Source organism: Nicotiana tabacum, chromosome 4, assembly GCF_000715075.1.
Source record: "Nicotiana tabacum cultivar K326 chromosome 4, ASM71507v2, whole genome shotgun sequence".
Taxonomy (NCBI): Eukaryota; Viridiplantae; Streptophyta; class Magnoliopsida; order Solanales; family Solanaceae; genus Nicotiana; species Nicotiana tabacum.
The window spans coordinates 136,430,368-136,438,818 of record NC_134083.1 but is presented as its reverse complement, the minus strand read 5'-3'; positions in this window follow the sequence as shown (position 1 = coordinate 136,438,818).

The window sequence follows — 8,451 nt, the reverse complement described above, 5'->3', positions numbered from 1 at the left end:
CAGAAAAAATTACACTTACCTCTTATCGGGGTAAAACCAGAGAATATGGCCAAAGCGGATTGGGATATATTAGATTGTCAAGTTCTTGGTGTGATTCATTTGACGTTGACACGAAATGTGACATTCAACATCATTAACGAGAAGATTATTGCAGGCTTGATGAATGCGTTATCAAATATGTACAAAACGCCATCTGATTCAAATAAAGTCTATTTGATGCATCGATTGCTCAACTTGAAGATGACAGAATGTGGATCTTTTATGGAATATATCAATGAATTTAAATGTAATATTAACTCAGTTAAGTTCTATTAATATAAAATTTGATGACGAAGTTAGGGCGTTGATTCTACTACCATCTCTGCCGGAGAGTTGGTCTGCAATAGTAACTGCAGTTAGTAGTTCATCGGGAAGTACCAAACTCAAATTGGATGATACCAGAGACTTGGTTCTAAGCAAAGATATTTGCCAGAGAGAATCAAGTAATTTCATAGGATCTACTTTTAATACCGAAAGCAGGGGAGAAGCAGCCAAAGAGGACAAAGTCATGATCGTGGCAGATCAAAGTCAGGGAGAAGAGGAAAATTCAAGAATCGCAAAGACATTACTTATTGGAATTGCGATAAAAAGGGTCACTACAATAGTTAGATGTTACACCCCATATTTTCGAACGTGAAAGTACGCCATAAGTAAATTAATGAAAGCTCGGAAATGAGATGTTACATCCCGCATTTTCGTATGTTAAAGTTTCGTCGTAAGTTAATCGACGTAAGTTCGGGAATGAGATTATTTTGAGATTATAAGCATTATGCTATTTCAAACAAGTGATGAATAAATTCGTGAAGGTGAGAGGGTAAGCAAATCGAAGAAAATGAATTTCGTCAAAGTTTGACATTTTGAGATAAAATACGGTCCAAGCTATAATACCCCGTATTTATGGACTAGTGCCTTACAAGGTACCACATGACCATGATAGTAAGTGTATAAAGTGTGTTAAAAGCGAGTAGTATTTTAAGTAATTTGAGATAATTCTTAATTATGTGGATAATTGGGTAATTATCGGTCAGTGGGAGATTAACAAGATAATCAAGAAGATTAATAAATAATTATGGTTATGGGATAAGGCCTAAAAGGCCCAACGTGGCAGCCCACTATTCAAATTAGTGACTCTTGAATTGAATTACTAGGTGGTACCTTTAGAGGGCCTCTTGGCTAAGCCATAAAAGGCTTCTTAAATCCAACAAAAGATATGTAAGATTATGATAAAAAATTCACAAAATAGAGATGTTCACCTCCTCCCATCTCCAAGTAACGATCTCCATAGCAATGTACATTGCTTCAGCAAAACAAAATTGTTAGTAACGTGAGTTACGTCACAAAAGAGAGGTGCTTAATCTAATCTACAAAGTGACGGATCTCCAGCCAAGAAACTCATACGAAGTTATACTACGTAATAGCAACGGGATTTGCAATTCTAACGGAGCCCGATATAATCTTTCTCAAGAACATCATACGGATTTTTTTTCTACTTCGATTTGCCGTTACATGTCTTTTTCGTAATTGACGGGTGTTAGAGGGATTGTCAAGAGAATAGGCTCAAGTATGTTAAGGCTATCCCTTCTTTCCTTTTGGCATGACCCAAATGATACAAATGAAACGAGCAAAATACGCAACTTTCATAAATGACTCTATTCATAGAAATACTAGGGGTGTCTATATTCTTAATTCCCCGTGTATCTTATTATTCTATCATCTGTTCATGGGTCTCAGAAAATACGTAAGTTGATAATTTTATTTTATGACATTAATCAAAGGCATAATGGTCCTATGAAGTTCCGAGAGATTTTATTGACGTATTTCATATGCATTTCATTCATTTATACATGTACATTGACCCATGACCAGATGGCGTTATATATGCGTATATTATATGTATATGAGATATGGGAAAAGATTACGGCGTTATATATGCACCATCACCTGATCAACTGGTATACGTTGATGATTTGTCCACAGTGGCCGAGATGATATGATGGGATGCCCTCAGAGGCTTGATGATGTTATGTACGCATATACCTATGCATGGTATGACATTTATATGCATATACATGGCATTGTAAATATTAATGATTCATAGAGTTATTCAGACTTACATGTCGAGTCTTTTACTCCATGCTTCTCTCATGTCTATTATTTACTAATTTTTATTCCTTACATACCCAGTACATTATTTGTACTGACGTCCCTTTTGCCTAGGATGCTGCGTTTCATGCCCGCAGGTCCCGATAGACAGGTCAAGAGTCCTCCAAGTAGGCTATCAGCTCAGCGGAAGGTGTTGGTGCGCTCCATTTGCTCCGGAGTTGCTTGTTTGGTCCATATGATTTAAACGTGTATTGTTTGGTATGGCGGGGCTCTGTCCCGACCTTTATGACAATTATGTATTCTTAGATGCTTGTAGACAGATGTCACATACGTAAAAGATTGTATGGACTTGTCGGCCTATGTTTAGTGTACGAGTGGTTATTTTGGTCTTAATATCTTATGTATAAGTTGGTATTACATGTTATATTCTACTTATCTCACGGAAGCCTCTCCGACTCAGTTATCTATGATAGTATGATACGAAAAGATACGTTATATTGGTTCTCGATTGAGTAAGGTACCGGGGCCCATCGCGGCCCATCGGTTTAGGTCGTAACATTAGTGTAGGGAGTCAAAAAAGAAGAACGATCAATACAAGGATGATAATTCAGCAAATGCAATTGCTGAACAAGTCGGTAATGCACTACTTTGTTGCGCAGACAGTCCAGTCGAATCTTGGATTTTGGACTCGGAGCATCCTTTCACTCTACCTCATGTAAATAATTATTGCATAAATATGTTGCTGGAAAATTTGGGAAGGTTTATCTAGCAGACGGCGAACCCTTGGATATTGTCGGGAAAGGTGAAGTCCATATAAAGACTTAAGATACGTTATGAAAATTGCAAAATCTCTGACATGTTCCTGGCCACAAGAAAAATCTGATATCCATGGATCAGATTGACAGTAAAGATTACACAACAGTATTCGGTAACAGATCATGGAAGATAATCAAATAAAATTTAGTTGTGGCATGAGGCTTCATGAAAGGAACACTATATGCAACCGCAATACAGAGAGATACTATAGAACTAGTTAGCCATGGTTGTGACACAACATTATGGCACCAGAGGCTCGGTCATATTAGTGAAAGGGAAATGAAGTTGTTGGCATCCAAAGAAAAGTTTCCAAACCTCAAGCATGTTGAATTAGGTTTATGAGAAGATTGCATTTACGGGAAATATAAGAGAGTTAGTTTCTCAAAGGCGTGAAGGATGCTAAATAAAGAGAAGCAAGAACTAGTGTATACAGATGTGTGGGGAACAACTCCTGTAACTTCTCTAGGAGGCTCACGTTATTATGTCACCTTCATTGATGATTCCACGAGAAAGGTATGGGTTTATTTTCTGAAAAATAAATCTGATGTATTTGTTACTTATAAAAGATGGAAAGATGAAGTTGAAAATTAGACAAGCCTAAAGTTAAAATGTTTGAAGTCTGACAATGGAGGAGAGAATGATAGTCAAGAGTTCAAAGCGTTCTGCTTTGAGAATGGGATCAGAATAATCAAGACAGTTCCTAGAACATCGGAACAAAATGGAGTTACTGAGAAGATGAAGAGAACCCTGAATGAATGAGCCAGAAATACGAGAATACATTCTGGATTGCCAAGTATTTTTGGGCCGAGGCTGTTCACACGGTAGCTTACTTCATAAACATGGGACCCTCTGTACCACTAAATTTGGAAATTCCTAGGGAGGTATGGACAACAAAGGAGTTAACTCTCTCACATCTGAAATTTTTTAGTTGTGTTGCTTATGTACATGTAACTCCAATGATAGAGATATACTTGATCCTAAAGCCAAAAAATATTTCTTTATTGGCTATGGTGATGATAATTTTGGTTATCAATTTTGGGATGATCAGAATAGAAAGATCTTAAGACACAAGAACGTTACATTCAATGAAAATGTGATGTACAAGGACAAGCTTAGAGTAGAACCAACCAGCACTAGTAGACAGACATCCGAAACAGTTAAGTTGGAAGAAATCTCAGAAAATGAAGTAGCTATAGGGAGTAGAACTGATTCTGAAATTGAAGATGCATAACCAGAAATTGAATTTGGATCAAAATTAGAATCAGAACCAAAACCAGATATAAAATAAGATAGAGAACCAGATCTGGAGCCAAGACTTGAATCAAATTCGGGATCAGTTACTCTTGAACCCATATTAAGAAGATCTAAAAGAGTCACAAATGCTCCAGATAGGCTAACTGTCTCTCTCTCCACTATTTACTTCTAACTGATGCTGGAGAACCAGAGCAGTTTGTTGAAGTGGTGTATATGATAAACTCTGATAAGTGAAAGCTAGCCATGAAAGAAGAGATGAATTCTCTTCAAAAGAATAAAATATAGATATTTAAAGAGTTACCAAAAGAAAAGAAGATATTGCAGAACAAGTGTGTGTACAAGGTCAAAGAAGAGCATGATGGTAAGAAGAGATACAAAGCACAATTAGTAGTAAAATGCTATTAGCAGAATGAAGGAATTGACTACACCGAGATCTTCTCTCCTGTAGCCAAATTAACTACTATCAGGTTGGTGCTAAGTATTGTAGCTGCAGGAAATTTGCATTTGGAGAAGCTAGATGTTAAAACTGCTTTTTTGCATAGTGACCTTGAAATAGACATCTACATGAAGCAACTTGAAGGTTTGCAAGTTTTCGGTAAAGAAAGCCTTGTGTGTAAGTTGAATAAGAGTTTGTATGATTTGAAACAAGCTTCCCGACAATGGTAAAAGAAATTTGATGGATTCATGCATAACAATAGTTTCACACGATGTGAGATGGACCATTGCTGTTATATCAAAAAAATTGATAAATCTTATATCATTTTACTGTTGTACGTTGATGATATGCTAATTGCAGGATCTAGCATAAATGAGATCAATATGGTTAAGCAACAACTAGCGGAGGAGTTTGAAATAAAAGACTTAGGACCAGCTAAGTAAATGCTTGGATGAGGATTAGCAGAAACTGGTCTGAAGGAACCCTTTTAGTTGTCTCAAGAAAAGTACATACAGAAGGTACTAAGCATGTTCGGTCTTCATGATGCAAAGACCAGAAGCACTCTACTCGAAAGTCATCTTAATCTGTCAAAGGACCAATCACCTAAGACAGATGAAGAAAGGAAGTACATGTCCAAAGTTCCATATGCTTCAACAGTAGGAAGCTTGATGTATGTTATAGTTTGCACTAGACCTGACATATCTCATGTAGTTGGAGTTGTTAGTAGATGCATGTCAGATCCAGGAAAGAAGCATTGGGAAGGTGTAAAATAGATATTGCGATATCTAAAAGGCACTTAAGGTATGAAACTTTGTTTTAAAAAGAGTAATATTATCTTACAAGGTTTTGCTGATGCAAATTTAGGCAGCGATCTGGATAGTCGAAAAAGTACCACATGCTACATGTTCACCTTGGGTGATAATGCTATTAGTTAGATGTCCATACTTCAAAAAAATATTGCTCTATCTACCACCGAAGCATAGTACATAGCAATCTCAGAAGTTGGAAAAGAGATGATTTGGCTCAATTATTTTCTTAAAAAGCTAGGTAAAGAGCAGGACAATTGTGAGCTTTTCAGTGATAGCTCAGAGTGCGATTCATCTTGCCAAGAATTCAGTGTTTCATGCAAGATTGAAGCATATCCAGCTAAGGTATCATTATATCCGAGAGTTAATAAGTGAAGGTACTCTTTTCCTACAGAAGATACCAGGATCGAAGAATCCGTCAGATATGTTAACCAAAGTTATCAGTGTTGACAAACTGAGGTTGTGCACTGCCTCAGTTGGCCTTGAAAACTAATAATGTGAAGGCGTCACATTAGAGAATAGTTATTTTTATGTACATGGTTTTTAGGGGGAGATTGATGGGAAAGAAAATCATGCACATATAAAAAAAAAAGTCAAAGAAGAAGACAAAATAAGTAAAACAGACAAAGAGAAAAATCAAATTATATGTTTGTCTCCAAAGGAGAAAAAGTAGTATGAAGCAGAATGTTAGGCGGAAGAATTCATCTTTGAATCTTTTTCTTATGACGTAAGTGATTACTCCAGCAGGGCATTCAGATGCCTATAAAATGGGTATCTACCTTTTCATTTGCAGATCATCCTCACAACTTCTTCTTTCTCTTCAATTAATAAAAAGATATTATTTGTGTGATCGTGGAGTAGGTAAAAATTATCAAACCACGTAAATTTTGTCTTGTGCAATTTATTGCTTTTCTCTTTTAAATATTTTTCCCCTTCTATTAGCCTGACACGCTTCCCAACAGTATTAACAACTTGTTTAGATGGTTGTTACATGTCGTTTTATAATGTATCGTATTATATTATATTGCATTGTATTATATTATTTGATAAATACAATATTTGGGTAGATTGTATCATTTGTCATCATTTCATGATGTCACGTACCAACAATATGAATAATAAACTTGCAATAATACTAAAAAAATAGGACATGAAGTAGAATTATTATATAAAAAAGTAGTGTAAAAGATAAAATATAATTATTTAATAATAAGAAAGGAAAAAATGAGAAAAGCAAGGTAACGACGCTACCACACCAAATTTGTTATTACATAAAATGACACTTTTCATCGTTACGTAACGATGAATTTAACGATACAACACAATAAAATTTAAGTAACAATCAAAATAAATCCTGTATTGAATATAACAATACAATACAATACAATACAATACAATACAATAGAATAGGTAATAACCATTCAAACATGTTGTAAATGAATCGTCATGAGTTTAGGGGTGTAATGAGATATTCTACCTTTTATCGTAAAGTGTAAATGAATTTTTTGAGTTCAAAGAAAACAACAACTTGGAGAAACATTAGTGGAGTAGTATTTTAATGATGACAAATAGTCTACACATATTTGATAACTAGACTTAGTTATTAATTGTTGTTAAATCAATCAATTGATAATGTATTAAATCTAACTCATTCACAATCGACGGTATGAATCATCCATACCAATCACTGTTCCGCTCTACTCAAGTTTTTTAACGCAACAATAATAACAACATATCTAGTATAATTTCACAAGTAGGATTTAGGGAGGATGGTGTATATGTAGACTTTATCCTTACCTCGTGGAGATAGAGAGATTGTTTCCGAAGACCCTCGACTCAAGGAAAAAATGAAAAGGAGGAGAAGTAGTAGCAATAAGCACCATCAATATCGGTATACAAACAACGATATAGTAAAATAATTGAAGCGAAAGAAATAACAGGTAGGAATACAACTCTATGAAAAGGAAAGAAAAAAAAGACTACAAGGCTACTACTATTGCCACTAGGGTGACAAAGGAATACACCCAGCTACCCCCTAACCTTATACCTTAATCCTCGACCTCCACATCCTCCTACATAGAGTCATATCCTCAGTAAGCTGAAGCTTCGTCATGTCCTGCCTAATCACCTCACCCCAATAATTCTTAGGCCTACCTCTACCTCTCCTCCTTCCTACCATAACCAATCTCTCACAACTCCTCATAGGGGTATCAACGCCTATCCTCTTCACATGCCCGTACCATCTTAACCTCACTTCACGCATCTTGTCCTCTATGGGGGCCACTCCTACCTTGTACCGAATAACTTCATTCCTAATCTTATCTATCATGGAATGCATGCTCATCCACCTCAACATCCTTATCTCGTCTACTTTTATCTTTTGGATATAAGAGTTCTTAACTGGATAACACTCTGCCCTGTATAACATAGTCGGTCTAACCACCATTTTGTAAAACTTACCTTTAAGTCTATGCGACACATTCTTATCACACAAAATGCCAGATGCGAGCCTCAATTTCATCCACCCCGCTCCAATACGAAATGTGACATCCTCGTCAATCTCCCAATTCCCTTGGATTACTGATCCTAGGTATTTGAAACTCTTTTTCTCGGGGAGAACTTGGTTGTCAAGAGACACTACCACGTATGTATCACGATTCCTGTCACCAAACTTGCACTCCAAGTACTCTGTTTTGGTCCTGCTCAACTTGAAACCTTTTGACTCCAGGATCTGCCTCTAACTTCTAGCCTCGCATTAACACCTCCCCGCATCTCCTCAATTAGGGCAATATCAACTGCAAATAATATGCACCAAGGCGCTTCCCCTTGAATGTGATGCGTAAGTACGTCCATTGCCATATCAAATAAAAATGATCTAATAGTTGATCCTTGGTGCTACCCCCTTAGAACTGGGAAGTGTTCCGAGTCCCCTCTCACAGTCCTCATACGGGTCTTAGCTCCCTCATACATGTCTTTAATTATCCTAGTATAATCAAC